Genomic DNA, 15,746 nt, shown 5'->3' on the forward strand with positions numbered 1-15,746 from the left:
GTCCTTGTCCCCGCGTTGCATTTGAGTAAGTTGAGGAATAGAGAGGTTCCTTAACTGGACCGAAGTCAGACTGAGGGAGGTGGGTGTAAACCCGGGCAGCCTGGCTTTCAGAAATGCAATAGGAAACAGTGTTAAATTCACGTGTTAACTGTTGTGTATCCTTGAACCTAAATGCTATTTCCGTTAAAAAGAAAAGCAGGAGATAGTAAAGACATATGAGGAAAGAAGGCCTTATTTTAATCCAAAGAATTGAAACGATAATAGCTTCAACGGTCTGTACCCCCTAAAGACCGTGTGCGATAGGCCAAAGTCTTGTGCTGCGTAGCATACGTGCCTTATGTTATTTAATCTTCAGAAGAACTCTGAGGAAGGAATTGTTGGCATACAGTTGGGGAACTTGAGGCCCACAGAGGTTAAGTGACTTGCCAGAGATCTCCCGGTTAGTAAGTGTTAGAGCTGAGATTCAGAAAGCTTCATAAAAATGTGACCCCTCCTGGGCAGGTTTTCTCAGTGGATTAAATAAAGTTATTATACTGTGGTAAGTGGTTATAAAATTCATTGGCCCATGAGTTTATTAGTCCAGCGTCACAAGACACTGGGCTGATATCTGTGCTACAATAGTTTGAGAAAAACACATAATCTCCTTTTCCTGGAACTGGCATTCTGGTGCGTGCCATGGAAGAAAAAAAAGTGAGGTGATAGAGGGACTTTTAGGGTTAATTTAAATAAGGTGGTTTGGGATGGTTTTTGCCAGATGTTAGTGCTCAGGCTTGAAAGTTTAGTAAAACCTGTTGTATGAAAAATTGGAAGTAGAATATTCTAGAAAGAGGGAATAGCAACACTAAAGACCCTGAAATGAGAACAAGAGTTGTCAGTTTATCAAGTGGGAACAATAAAGGTAAGAGGGTTAAAATGTGTTCCTCCAAAGTTCATTAGAATTCCGACTCAGAATATGACTGCATTTGGAAATAGGGCCTTTAAAGTGGTGATAAGTTAAAATGAGACCTTTACGGTAGGTCCTAATTCAATCTGACTGGTGTCTTTATATGAAGAGGAAATTTGGACACACAGGGTGACACCAGGAATGCACATGCGTGGAGGAATGGCCATGTGAGGACACAGGAAGAAGGCAGCCTTCTGAAAGCCAAGGAGAGGCCTCAGGAGAAACTAAACCTGCCTATACCTTGATCTTGAACGTCCAGCCTCCAGAACTGTGAAAAAAATAAAGTTTTGTTGTTTAAGCTACCCAGTCTGTACCATTTTGTTATGGAAGCCCTAGCAAACTAATATACCACATAATTTGCTACAGATTGTAATTGGAATGAATGCCCTATCAGAAAAGTATGGAGTTCATAAGGGGGTATAGCAAATGTACCTAAACCCTTTTGGCCTGGAAAAGGGAAGGACATGTAAGTTTTGACCTGAAAGGGAAGGAGTTAGGCTGGGAAAGGCCTTTTAATCATTTAGTTCTGTGCTACCATCACTCCATGCATCCACGGAACTCTTCATCTTGTAAAATGGAAACTGCACCAATTAAACAATAATTCTCCATCCCCTCCTCCGCTACAATCACTACTCTAGTTTCTCTATGATTTGACTTCTGTTTAGGATTTGGAAAGAAGTTCAGTGGGATCAGAGGTGAAGTGACTCCATCTGACAACTGCTTCCAGGAAACAGCTGACTTTGAACTAGATTTTGAAGGATAAGCTCCTGTCTTGTCAATGTAAGAGGAAAATAATTCCTGACAGAAATAAGAGTATGTACCAGCTAAGGATGCTAGAAACTCCACATTTTCTCTACGGACCTCTGTTGTTTCCAGTCTACTTACACAATGGATTCTGATTTGCTTTCTGGAAGCATAGACTTCATTATGTACTCTTCTACTCCAAAATGTACAGTAACCTTATCTGAGGTATGAAGGTCAAATTCTTCAACCTGCCACTCAAAATTCTACATTTTTATTTGACAGTGGAACTATTTATAATTAAAGCTAATCTTCAAAATCTCTTCCCACCCATCTAAATATAATAAATGAGAAGTTATTTTTAACTGTAAATTAAACTCCCTGACAGGGAAGATAACTCTGATCTCTATATCACTAAATTTTAGGATACAGAGGATAGATCTCAAACTCAATAATGTGTTAACCTGTTTTAGTTCCACAGGCAAGGAAACATTATTTTTGGGGAGAGATATTTCTATAGGTCTTCATATAATTCTGAATCTTTTCATAATGACATTTGTTAGAAGTGTGAAAACCTCTAATTCCTTCCAAATACTAGATCTATCAAGAAAAGGGCTCCTGAGTCTCTTCACTCTTACTAGTATAGCCAATTATACGGGGTAGAGCAAAAGTAGATTTATAATTGTGAGTTGCAAAAGTTTACTCTTGTATTATTATTAGTTAATTACATTTTCCCCACCATATGCACCTGATTACAGTAGTCATATGTTGCTACCAAGCACTTGAAATGTGGCCAACGTAACTGAGGAACTGAATGTATAATTTTAGTTAAATTTAAAACCTTAGCAATGTAAAGTATTTTCCTCTTATATACATTTTATTATTTTGGAAGGACTACATTTTACTTAAAACTGAAAATTTAACGTTTGAGTTGAGAAGGGCTATAAGTGTAAAATACATATCACATTTCAAAGATTTGGAACAAAAATAAAATTTAAAAATATATATTTTTAAAATATATTTTTATTGATTTCAGAGAGGAAGGGAGGAAGGGAGTGGGGGGGGGGGAGAGAGAAACATTAATGATGAGAGAGAATCATTGATTGGCTGCCTCCTGCACACCCCCTATTAGGGATTGGGCCCACAACCCAGGGCATGTGCCCTTGATCGGAGTCAAATGCTGGACCTTTCAGTCCCTAGGCTGACACGGTATCCACTGAGCCAAAATGGCTAGGGCGAAGTAAAATATCTTAATTTTTTTATATTGAGTACATGTTATAGTTTGTGTGTATTGGCTTAAATAAAACCTAGAATTAAAATTAATTCCACCATCGTGGCCAGCATGGCTCAGTGGTTGAGCATTGACCTATGGAACTGGAGGTCACAGTTTCATTCCTGGTCTGGATATGCCTTGGTTGCAGGCTCTATCCCCAGTGTGAGGCGTGTAGGAGGCAGCCAGTCAATGATTCTCTTTCATCATTGATGCTTTATTTCTCTCTCCCTTCCTCCCTGAAATCAATAAAAATATATTTAAAAAATTAATTCAATCAGTTTGTATTTTTTAATGAGGCTGCTAGAAAATTTAAAATTACATATCTGTCTTGCATTTCCCTCCCTTCGTCCCTCCTTCCACTACCATTTGTATAAGTTTCTGTTATTTTGTTTGTCAAATACCAGAAATTGATAAAGAGTTATTAAACATAATGGAGATTTGTTAGAAGGATGCTGGGTAGTTTATGGAAGTAATGCTGGTCTGAGAATAAAGCCAAGTTAATAGGACAGAAACTAGAGTAGCCCAAGAATCTAGGAAGCAGGAATTTAGTGCCACTGCAAGAATGAAGAACACCAACTGATTTCTCTGTTTTTGGGACATTCTACTGAAGTTTTCAAAATCTAGAAGAGAGTCTCATAGAGCGTTAGTTAAGAGAGGACAAGGTCTGATTTATAGTCTCTGTAGGAGTATACAAAATAAGAGAAGGTAATTTTTTAAAGAGAAATTGGCTATAAGAGGTAATCCTTATAGCCAAAACAGCAATGCCAAGGACAAATATCTAAGGCAGGAAAGTAGAACATTATGTTGACATAGCCCTGAAGGACAAATGGTAGAATGTCAGTTGAAAAACTCATATCCAACATCCAGTCTACCCTTTCTCATAAAAATGTTCTCCCTCCTCCTGATCCCTATTTCATTTATTTTTTTAAAAAAATATTTTTATTGATTTCAAAGAGAGAAATAGAAACATCAGTGATGAGAGGGAATCATTGATTAGCTGCCTCCTGCACGCCCCACACTGGGGATTGAACCCACAACCTGGGCATGAGCCCTGACTAGTTCAACCACTGAGTCATGCTGGTCAGGCTCCCCTATTTTCATTTAATAAACAAGTATTTATTGGTTGCCTGTTATGTGTAAATTGGGACTCTAGGTCAATTAGCTTAAAAATCTAGTGTAATACATCCCTTCTGCTCGTACTTTTAGTTACTCATCAACTATTTGTTTGTAGTTATCTTGTGGCTATCTTAAATTGAGCATTAGTGCTGGGAAGTGGCCTTTATAGAACGTCCAGGTAATTCCTGAACATCAGTCAGTGGCTATGACCAGAGGAAATTACAACACTTAAAAAAAATTTCTGATTTCTGGATGATTTTGAGGGTCAGCCACAATTAGAAAACTACTGAGCTAGATGACTCTCCTAATTATATAGTATACCAAATTATATCAACTCAGAATTCATATTTATTGTGTCCCATTCATTCATTCTTTTCCATTGTCATGAGCCTATTCCTGAATTTAAATATGTATTTTATTGATTTTTTACAGAGAGGAAGGGAGAGAGATAGAGAGTTAGAAACATCGATGAGAGAGAAACATCGACCAGCTGCCTCCTGCACATCCCCCACTGGGGATATGCCCGCAACCCAGGTACATGCCCTTGACTGGAATCGAACCCGGGACCCCTCAGTCCGCAGGCCGACGCTCTATCCACTGAGCCAAACCGGTCTCGGCCTATTCCTGAATTTAATGGCTAAATCTTACTATTTTATGACTGTCTGACTTCCATAGACTCCTATTTTTTATGTCTCTTGCCTTTTTCATTCTTTAACACATATTTTTGATAATCTCATGTTCCTAATCCTTAATAGGTATCGGGGAAACTACTCCTCCCCACCCTCCCTGTATGTCACAGACAAGGATATAGCTCCTAATCTGATTTGAGAAGATTGGAGAGCCTTCCTTGGGGAAGTGACATCTAAACAGAGTTGGCAAGATACTTAAGAGTATTCCAGACCAAAAAGGGAAAGGGGCAGGAGGAATGAAGGAGTGTTTCAGTCAGATGGAAAGGAGTTTGAATAATGCCTATTGTGTAAGTGAAAAATTTGGAGAGGCAAGGTAGGGCCAGATCTTAAAGTTGGTAAGATTTTGAAAATTTCTGTGAAACTATTGAACTGCATTGAGTAGAAAATGACATCATTTAACAATTGTACAATTAGAATTGTATCTTCTTTGAGATCACTTTGGCTGAAAGTGAAATAGGGAAATGGAGGAAGGAAAAACAAAACAAAGCAGGGAGAAAGTCATAAATCAGAGGGCTGGAAGAGACTAAACAGTCTTCTCTTTCCTACCACAAGTTCTTACTCATAAAAAAGAAGAGGTCAGGTTATAGAAGTCAAAGCTAGTGGTAAAAAGGGGGGCTGTGGGACTTTGAACCAAGCCAAATTAGTGGCTCTTCCTGTTGTATATTCTTCTACTACTCTAAGAATACGAGTCACACCAGTATAAAAAGAAAAAGCTAATTATTTAAAAAAAAATTTTTTATTGACTTTTTTTTTAGAGAAAGAGGAAGGATGAGGGAGTGAGAGAGAAACATCAGTGTGAGAGTAGAACATCAATCAGTTGCTGCCTCCTGCATGCCCCCTACCAGAGATCTACCCGAAACCTTGTGGTGCACTGGACTATGCCTAACCAACTGAGCCACTCTGGCCAGGTCCCATTATTTTCTCAATAAGACAGTTAATTGTTACTCTTCTGTTATTTATAATTTATAGTAAGTTTTGCAGACATCAAAATGCTTTTGCCTTTTGGAGAAATTTTTCCTGTTATAACTTTAAAATAGTATCAAAAACCTGCTCTAAATAACGACTTGTTTGCTGTGAATATACTGAAAAATCAATGGATGCAATCAGCCCTCTTGCCAGGGGGTATAGGTTGATTGAGAGTGAATTCTTAATTCTGATGCTGGTTCTGAGTCCTTGTCTGCTGTTCTGGCCATACTTGGAAATTTCTGGTCTAGAGGGCATGGACAATCCAGGACAGGGATTTTCATGACAAAAGTGAACAACTATAGGAAAGAAATGAAGTTCTCTTTTTGAATCCCTGTAAGGTATAAAACAAGGCAACTAGTAATGATGTTTTGTGATAAAAAGGAAAAGAATCTAATTAGATTCCTTTGATTAAAAATGATTAACTTTTCCAATCATTGCAACCAATACAAAAATATAGAAATGTATGAAGTAGAAAATGAAAGTCTCACCTACTTCATTCCAACTCCCATTCCTCAGAGGACAACCTCTGAAATCCTTTGGCTTTAAAAGTGCTAAAAGAATACTCTTTGAATAAACTTTATATCTGTTGTTGTTTTAAGAAAGGTAACTTTCTAACAGTAAAAAGGCATTGCAAAGCGTGATAATTTCTTTTCTTAAACATTCCTACAGGTGTTTTTTTGTTTTATTGTTTTTCTGTATTTCATGAGATTTGTCCATGACTTACTACCAAGATTGGGTGGCAGCCTAAATTGCAATCCCTTAAGAAGTTAACTTATTGTTGGCATTGGGTTCTGTGAAATTCATCTTAAAAATTACAACTTTGCATAGAAGTTTTTAAATGAAGTGTTGAATAAATGTTTCCTCTTGTTTCTAACAAGAATGAGAGAGAGAGAGAGAGAGAGAGAGAGAGAGAGAGAGAGAGAGAGAGAGAGAGAGAGAAGAGAGCCACTGAACCCTTTTAACACTGTAAGGATCAAATGAAATAATGTATGTAAAAATACTTTACCAAATGTATAAAACTGTGCAGATATGAAAGAATGGTTATTATTACAGCATGGTTGCAGGTTGCTTTTATAGCCACTTTTATCAGCATGGTGGCTTTTTAAAATGGAGTAGTCTATGTGAATTAATATACCCCCAGATCTGCAAAAACAATTGCACATCTGTATTTTCTTTAAACCCACTTAAATCCAAATCTAAGATCTCATCATACTTCTGGGATGGCAGGAATTAAATCTAAATATTTATTAGTGTTCTCTTGTCCCAAATGTTGTGCCAAGATTCAGGATTCTAAATGGTACAAAGCATAAGTGAAGGTCCCTCTAGTCATTGATCATTGGATCTCACTGGATAATATGGAGATGGCCTTTGTAGAGCCAGGTTGATCCTTTTATATTCTGCTCCTCCAAACTTCTAGTCCATGCTTGCTCTTCAGGAATCTTTGAAAGGATTGGGGCCAAGTGTCTAACCTCTTCAGGTGCACCGCACAGACTGTCCCTTGTCTTGCTAGATTCTGTGTCTCATAAGATTTTCTGAATTCTGACCTCTTCCCAATATTGAGAAAATGTTTCTTCTTCCCTTGTGCTGCCCTAAAAGGTACTCTACCTTTCCCATTTGCCTCCAGTCCACATGGACATTGCTCTTTAGTAAGTACAGATTTTAACAAGAGTCAGGAAGACCTATAGAATCCAAGCAGCTTCTGCTCAATGTCCTATAGAATATTAGAATATTGGCTGCCTTATTGGAACTATTGAGGAGTGCATAGAGCAAAACAAAGACTAAAGACAAAATATTATTCTGCTCCAGTAGCATAACAAAAGCCTTTTCTTAGCTTCAGCAAGGCAGAGTTTTGGTGAGTGTACCCCAGATTGTGTGTGTCCTTTTTTCTGGTTGAACAGAGCACATACTCTTGATTTCTTGACAGTACATAGGCTAAAAACTTTTTCTTTTATCATCCAGCTACAATAATTCTAATATAAGAAAACAAGGAAAACACTTCTTCATTAACTCTAAAAAGCAACAGTTATAATAGTTTATAATTTATAGTGGCTGATGAATACCTCCTATAATATTAGTGAACATTGCTTCTCCAGGCTGGTTCTTTTATTTGGACTTTTATGACAACATTCAAACTGCAAGGGAGCCAAGGTTTTTGTTTGTTTGTGCTGCCTAGGGGATAGGTGTTAGGAATGATAGTGTCGTTGATTAAATTATCTAATCAGAAATTAATTGCTGTAATTTAAATGTATAGCTGTTTGATATTTAGTAGATAAATTTTAAGACTAGAAAACTTAAATTTTTTTATTACAGAAAATTTCAAAAATAGAGGATATTTTAAGTATCACCCATATATTCATCAACCAGCTTAATTATCAACTTATGGTGAATCTTATTTATGTCCCCTCTCTTCCTACATTTTTCTTCTCTCCATCCCTCTTCCAATATTTTGAAGCCAGTCATAGTCATCATATAATTTATTTGTATTTCAGTAGATAACTCTAAATGGTAAGGAGTTAAAAAAAACATAATCACAATACTTTCATCACATTTAAAAGTGAAACAATGAGCCCTGACCAGTTTGGCTCAGTGGATAGAGTGTCAGTCTGCAGACTGAAGGGTCCTGGGTTTGATTCGATCAAGGGCATCTACCTCTGTTGCAAGATCGATCCCAGCCCTGCTTGGGGGCATGTGAGTGGCAACCAGTTGATGTGTCTCTCTCACATCGATGTTTCTCTTCTCCTCCCTTCCATCCTCTCTAAAAATCAAAATATCCTCAGGTGAGGATTAACAACAACAAGAGTTAAACAATGAAAGAACACTTTATGTCCTTATTTTTATCCTTTAACTTATTTGTCTTTTTATTTAAAGTTTAACAATAAATGTATGCCAATTGTATAAATCTACATATACTAACACAAACTGAAAGATATCCGGGATATGTTGTTAAGTGAAAGAGCAAGTTATATAATAATTTTTATAACATGGCTCAATTTCTATTTTAAAAATAGAAATTGTAGTATTATAAATAACTACGTCTATATTTGTTTAAACATGCAAAAGGATTAGAAACATATATCCCAAAACAAGAACAGTTGTTACTTTTAAAGTAAGAATAATCATACAGTGGGGCCTTGACTTACGAGTTTAATTCGTTCCATGACGGAGCTCGTAACTCAAATTACTCGCATGTCAAATCTTAAAGTGAACGAGTGAGACACGTGATGCTGGGCTGATGTTATGGTGTTCACTGTGACGTTTGCTGCGCTAACTAGCAGTGGGGTATCTGAAGCTGGCTCGTAACCCGAATTTTAGCTCGCAACTCAAAGCAAAAAATTGGCCAAGAGACGGCTCCTTTCTCGAAAAACTCGTTAGTCAAGACACTCGTAAGTCAAGGCCCCACTGTAGTTGGTAATGGGGATGGGGAAAGGACTATGACTTTTGATCTATTACTCAGTATTTTTTATTTAAAAATATATACATATTTGGAATTAAATTTTCAAAAAAGAATTCATGAAAGGAAGAACTTAAATAAATTATGTCAATATGTGAAAGGAAGGACATTCTCAGTTGGATAATATTATTCCTCTGTTAGAGTAGCGGCTAGCATGCATAGAGTGCTGGCTATGTATGTGCCAGGCACTTTGACAAGTGCTCTCAATCAGATTACTTATTTCTTACCATAACCCTTTGAGGTAGGTATTCACCTTTTACAGGAGAAGAAGCATGATCTAGAGTAGATAGATTGCCAGAGGTTTGGAAGAAGCTGACCAGGCTTGGAACAGGTGCTGAGACTCCTGTGCCCAGGCTTTAATCGCTTCACTGATGATTTCACTTCCCTTGGTTCTGAAGATCTCACTGTTACAGAATGAATTTTGTTATTTCAGTTCATATTTGCTTGACTCTGCTGTTAATTCCATATTACACTTAACTATTTTACTTTACTATAAACTCAATGGGATAGGCAAGATAGAGTAGTAATTTTTCTCATTTTCCCCTAGAAATCTGACTGGAGTAAAAAACTAAGGGGAGAAATAACTTCTGAAGAACTTCATGTTTTTCTGATTTGAGAAATATTTAAAAATAGGTAGATGGTTCTTGTTATTAGGGGCTTTCTTTATAGTTCTCCAATTATCTAACCATACTTTCTTGGTGCAAAATGTCATGAAGGTCTTAATTTATCCCATAAATATAGGACAGCAAAATTACAAGTATATGGAATACATTTGAAATTGTAGATATAAACAAACTATAACTAACTTTTAAAAAAAGTTGTTATGGATTAGTTCTTGTATACTGTAGCAAATTTATATGTACTTTTTAAGATCATTTTTTAGTTCAGGAGTAACAAATTTAATTTATTATTTAACATTAAAAAGAATGCAATGGGAAAGCAAATTAGTCTATAAAACAGCATACCTACATATATAATATCTATAAATACTATAATATGATGCATACATTTATTTATTCAATTTATTGTGTTGACATTGGTTAATAAAAATATATAGGTTTCAGGTGCACAATTCTCCAATACATTATGTAGACATTGTATTGTGTGCTCACCACCCCAAGTCAAGTTTCCTTCCATTACTGTTTATCCCCCCTACATTCTCTTCTACCTCCCCCTCAGCCTCTTTTCCCCTTTCCCTCTGATAGTCACCATACTGTTGTTTGTGTGTATGAGCTTGTGTGTGTGTGTTAACCCTTTCATCCAGCCCCACATAAATTATTTTTTATTTAAAACATTATTATATTTGTTAACTACTGGAGATAATTGAGATATTACTGTGTACCTAAAGGAAAACTGTGTCTAAGCCAAAGAAAAATCAGTCCTTACAAAAATTTGCTGAAATTATTCAAGTGATTATTGAAGAAGATGAGTGGTTTGAAGTTTTCTATCCTTTGTACTCCTTTGCTCTAGCTATCCCATCAGGGGGTCATAGGAGATTTACAGATTGGCCTGAGAAAATACTGCTGATGAGACAGTCTTCCAGAACTTAGACCACTTATGACAGTGAAAAAGTACAAGTTACAAACTACTTTATAGACCACAGGAAGATACTGTCCAATTCTTATATTATTAAAATAAGAAACTTAGATGATTTAGATTTAAAATTTTGCCCTTCAGACAAGCTGAATGGTAGGTCACTCTAATGGGTACTTCACAGAGTTGGAGAAATACATTTAATATTAATTCTTATGCAAATGTATAGCTCTTGCCTTTCTACATGCATCCAGGGCCAGCAGAGGGAGCCACAAGCTGTGGATCACTGATAGCTCCAAATAGGTTGCCCAGGGCCAGTCACAGACAGTGTATGACATTGGCCTACATCAGAGACCCTTAGAAGAGGCCTCAAACCAAACACAGTGGCCAGCTTCAGACAACAGAACAAGATCCAATAAGCTTCACAAGCAGTATATCCACAGGGAAATATCGCAGGCACCAAACCCTGGTGAGGTGAATTCCGCTTCGTGTGAACAGCACCTGCATAGCATCTTGCATCCCGAGGGTTGATCCCATGCATGAATGAGCTAATAGCAACAAGATTTAATTACAATAGGAGGGCCCTCATAATGTGTACAAGGGATAGTCCTAGAGCACCCAGCTCAGACGGTCAGAGAGACTACACCTCTGCGTTCCACTGGTCCCCTAGTACATAAGGTCACCCCATCAAGACTGGGATCATAGCAGATCTATTGCATACTTAGAAACAAACACAAAGAAACAGCCAAAAATGAGGAGACAAAGAAACAGGCCTAAAATGAAAGAACAAGAGAATTATCCAGAAGAATAGCTAAATGGAATGGAGGTAAGCAAGTTATCAGATATAGAGTTCAGATTAATGATTATAAGGATGCTCAACAACATGAAAAAAGACATAGAATTCATAAAAAGGAACAGTCAGAAATGAAGAATGCCATATCTAAAATAAGGAATACATTGGAAGGAATAAACAGTCGGCTCAATGAAGCAGGTTTGGAAGACACGATAGAAAAAACACTCCCAATCAGAGCAGCAAAAAGAAAAAAGATATTTAAAAAAATAAGATGGTTTAAGAGACCTTTGGGACAACATGACATAACAACATCTGCGTCATAGGGGTACCAGATGAGAATAGAGCAAGGGATAGAAAACCTATTTAAAGAAATAATGACCAAAAACTTCCCTAACCTGGTGAAGAAAAAGGAGATACAAGTTCAGGAAGCTCAGAGAGTCCCAAACGAGATGGGCCCAAAGAGACACATCCTAATTAAAATGTTAAAAGTTAAAGACAAAGAGAGAATCTTAAAAGCCACAAGAAAAAGGTAGTCAGTTACAATCAAGGGAGTTCCCATAAGATTGTGAGTTGATTTCTCAACAGAAACATTTCAGACCAGAAGGGATTGAAATATTCAAAGTGATGGAAAGCAAGGACCTACAACCAAGGCTACTTTGCCTAGTAAGGCTATCATTTAAAATTGAAGGAGAAATAAAGAGGTTCCAGGCAAAAAAAGCTAAAGGAGTTTGTTACCACAAAACCAGTATTACAAGAAATGTTAAAGGGCTTGCTAGAAGGAGGAGGAGAGGAGGAGAAGAATAAAAAGAAGTCAGAGGAGAGAAACCAAACAATTCCATTTACCATTGCAACAAAAAAATTAAGATACTTAGAAATAAACTTAACCAAGGAGGTAAAAGACTTGTTCTCAGAAAACCACAGGACATTGAAAAAGTAGATAAAAGAAGATACAAACAAGTAGAAGAATATACAGTGTTCATGGATTGGTAGAATTAACATCATTATTATGTCCATATTACCCAAAGCAATATACAGATTCAATACAATTCATATTACTAGTAAAATGTCAACAGCATATTTCACAGATCTAGAACAAATACTCTAAAAATTTATATGGAACCAAAAAAGACCACAAATAGCCGCAGTAATGTTGAGAAAGAAGATCAAAGTTGGAGGGATCACAATGCCAGATATTAAGCTATACTATAAGGCTGCTGTATCAGAATAGTCTGGTACTGGCACAAGAACAATCATATAGATCAATGGAACAGAACAGAGATCCCAGAAATTAACCCAAGCCATTGTGCTCAATTAATATTTGACAAAGGAGGCAAGAGCATACAATAGTGTCAAGACAGTCTCTTCAATAAATGGTGTTGGAAAAATTGGACAAATACATGAAAAAATAAATGAAACTAGACCACCAACTTACACCATACACAAGAATAAACTCAAAAATGGATAAAAGACTTAAATATAAGCTGTGAAACCATAAAAATCCTAGAAGAAATCATAGGCAGCGAAATCTCAGACATCTCTGAGAAAGATGAACGAAAGAACTTGTGTACATATATGCATAACTCATGCACACAGACAATAGGGTGGTGAAGGCCTGGGGCAAGGGTCGTGGGAGGGCTAGAAAAGAGTCAGTGAGGGGAAAAAGAGGACATATGTTATACTTTCAACAATAAAGATTTAAAAAAAATCATAGGAACATAAAGAAATGGGACATAATTAAAAATAAAATGGCAATAAGTATGTACCTATCCATAACCAATTTAAATATAAATGGCTTAAATACTCTAATCAAAAGACATAAGATAGCTATATAGGATAAGACCCATGTATATGCTATCTTTAAGTGACCAACCTCACAACAAAAGATATACACAGATTAAAAGTAAAGGGGTGGGGAAAGATATTTCAGGCAAATGGAAAGAAAAAGGAAGCTTGGGTAGCAATACTTATATCTGACAAAATAGACTTTAAAACCAAGGCAAGAGACAAAGAAGGACACTACATAGTGATAAGGGGAGCAATCCAACAAGAGGATAATTCCCTGTATGCACCCAACATAAGAGCACTAACATATGTAAAGTGAATCTTGATGGACATAAAGTGAGAAATTGACAGAAATATGTCATAGTAGAGGATTTTAACACCCCATTGACATTAATGGATAGATCTTCCAGACAGAAAATCAATAAGTAGATGGTGGCCTTAAATGGTACACTAGATCAAATGGTTTTAATTGATATATTTAGACCAGTGATGGCAAACCTATGACACGCGAACTCATTTTTTTGGTTGATTTTTCTTTGTTAAATGGCATTTAAATATATAAAATAAATATAAAAAATATAAGTCTTTGTTTTACTATGGTTGCAAATATCAAAAAATTTCTATATGTGACACAGCACCAGAGTTAAGTTAGGGTTTTTTAAAATGCTGACACGCCGAGCTCAAAAGGTTCGCCATCACTGATTTAGACCTTTTCACCCCAAAGATTCAAAGGCCATGGAATGTTTATAGCAGAATTCCTCAAACTTTTTAAACAGGGGGCCAGTTCACTGTCCCTCAGACATTCCACACGTGCACACTGCGGGCTCGGAATGAGTTGGCTGCTAAGCAGGACAGGGAGCGGTGGCAAAAACACCCGGCGGGCCGGATAAATGTTTTCGGCGGGCCGCATGTGGCCCGTGGGCCGTAGTTTGAGGACCCCTGGATAGGATAGAACATAAAACAAGTCTCAACAACTTTAAGAAGATTGTTATATCAAGCATCTTCTACCATAATGCTATGAATCTTGAAATCAATCACAAGTGGAAAACTGGAAAACACACAAAGACATGGAGGCTAAATAACATTGCTAAGCAATGAATAGGCTAACAATGAGATCAGGGAAGAGATAAAAAAAGATACCTTGAAACAAATGAAAAAACACAGCAACCCAAAATCTGTGGGACACAGGGAAAGCAGTCCTAAGAAGGAGATTCATAGCATTACAGGCCTATCTCAAGAAAGAAGAAAAAGCTCAAATAAATAATCTAACTTTACACTTAAAGGAAATTGAAAAAGAATAACAAAGCCCAGAGTGAGTAGAAGTAAGGAAATATTAAAGATCAGAGCAGAAATAAATGAAATAGAGTCTAAAAAACCCCACAATACAAAAGGTCATTGAAACCAAGAGCTGATTCTTTGAAAAGATAAACAAGGTTGACAAGCCTTTAATCAGACTCATCAAGAAAAAAGAGGACCCAAATAAATAAAATTAGAAACGAAAGAGAAGAAGTAACAATGTGACACCAAAGAAATACAAAGGATTGTAAGAAAATATTATGAACAACTATATGCCAACATATTGAACAATCTGCATGAAATGGACAAATTCTTAGAAACATACAATGCTTCAAAACTAAGGAAGAATCAGAGAATGTGAATAGACAGATTACAAGTGAAATTGAAGCAATAATAATAATAAAAAAAACTCCCAACAAACAAAAGTCCTGGACTGGATGGCTTTACAGGTGAATTTTACCAAGCATTCAAAGAAGAAATAACACCTATCCTTCTCAAAATATTCTAAAAATTTCAAGAAGAGGGAAGACTCCCAAGCTCATTTTTTTAAGGCTAGCTTTATCCTCATTCTAAAACCAGATAAGACACGACAAAGAAAATTATAGACCAATATCCCTGATGAACATAGATGCTAAAATACTCAGCAAAATATTAGTATACCCATTCCAGCAATACATTAAAAAGATCATACACCATGATCAAGTGGGATTTATTCTGGAAATGCAAGGTTGGTACAATCTCTGCAAAACAATAATCATGATATACCTACTTCATAAACAAAATGAATAAAATTTACATGATTGTATCGATAGATGCAGAAAAAGCATATGATAAAATCCAGCACCCATTTATGATACTTTCAGCAGAGTGGGAATCGAGGGAACATACTTCAATGTAATAAAGGCCATATATGACAAAACACAGCCAACATCATACTCAGTGGACAAACTACAAGCATTCCCTCTAAGATCGGAAAAAACAGGGATGTCCACTTTTACCACTCTTATTCAACATGGTACTGGAAGTCCTAGCTACAGCAGTCAGACAAGATGAAATAAAAGGCATCCTAACTGGAAAGGAAGAAGTAAACTCATTATTTGCAGATGACATGATACTGTATATAGAGAACCCTAAAGACTCCACCAAAAAAACTATTAGAACTG

The sequence above is a fragment of the Myotis nattereri genome, assembly GCF_964212035.1.
Source record: "Myotis nattereri genome assembly, chromosome: 15".
Lineage (NCBI taxonomy): Eukaryota > Metazoa > Chordata > Mammalia > Chiroptera > Vespertilionidae > Myotis > Myotis nattereri.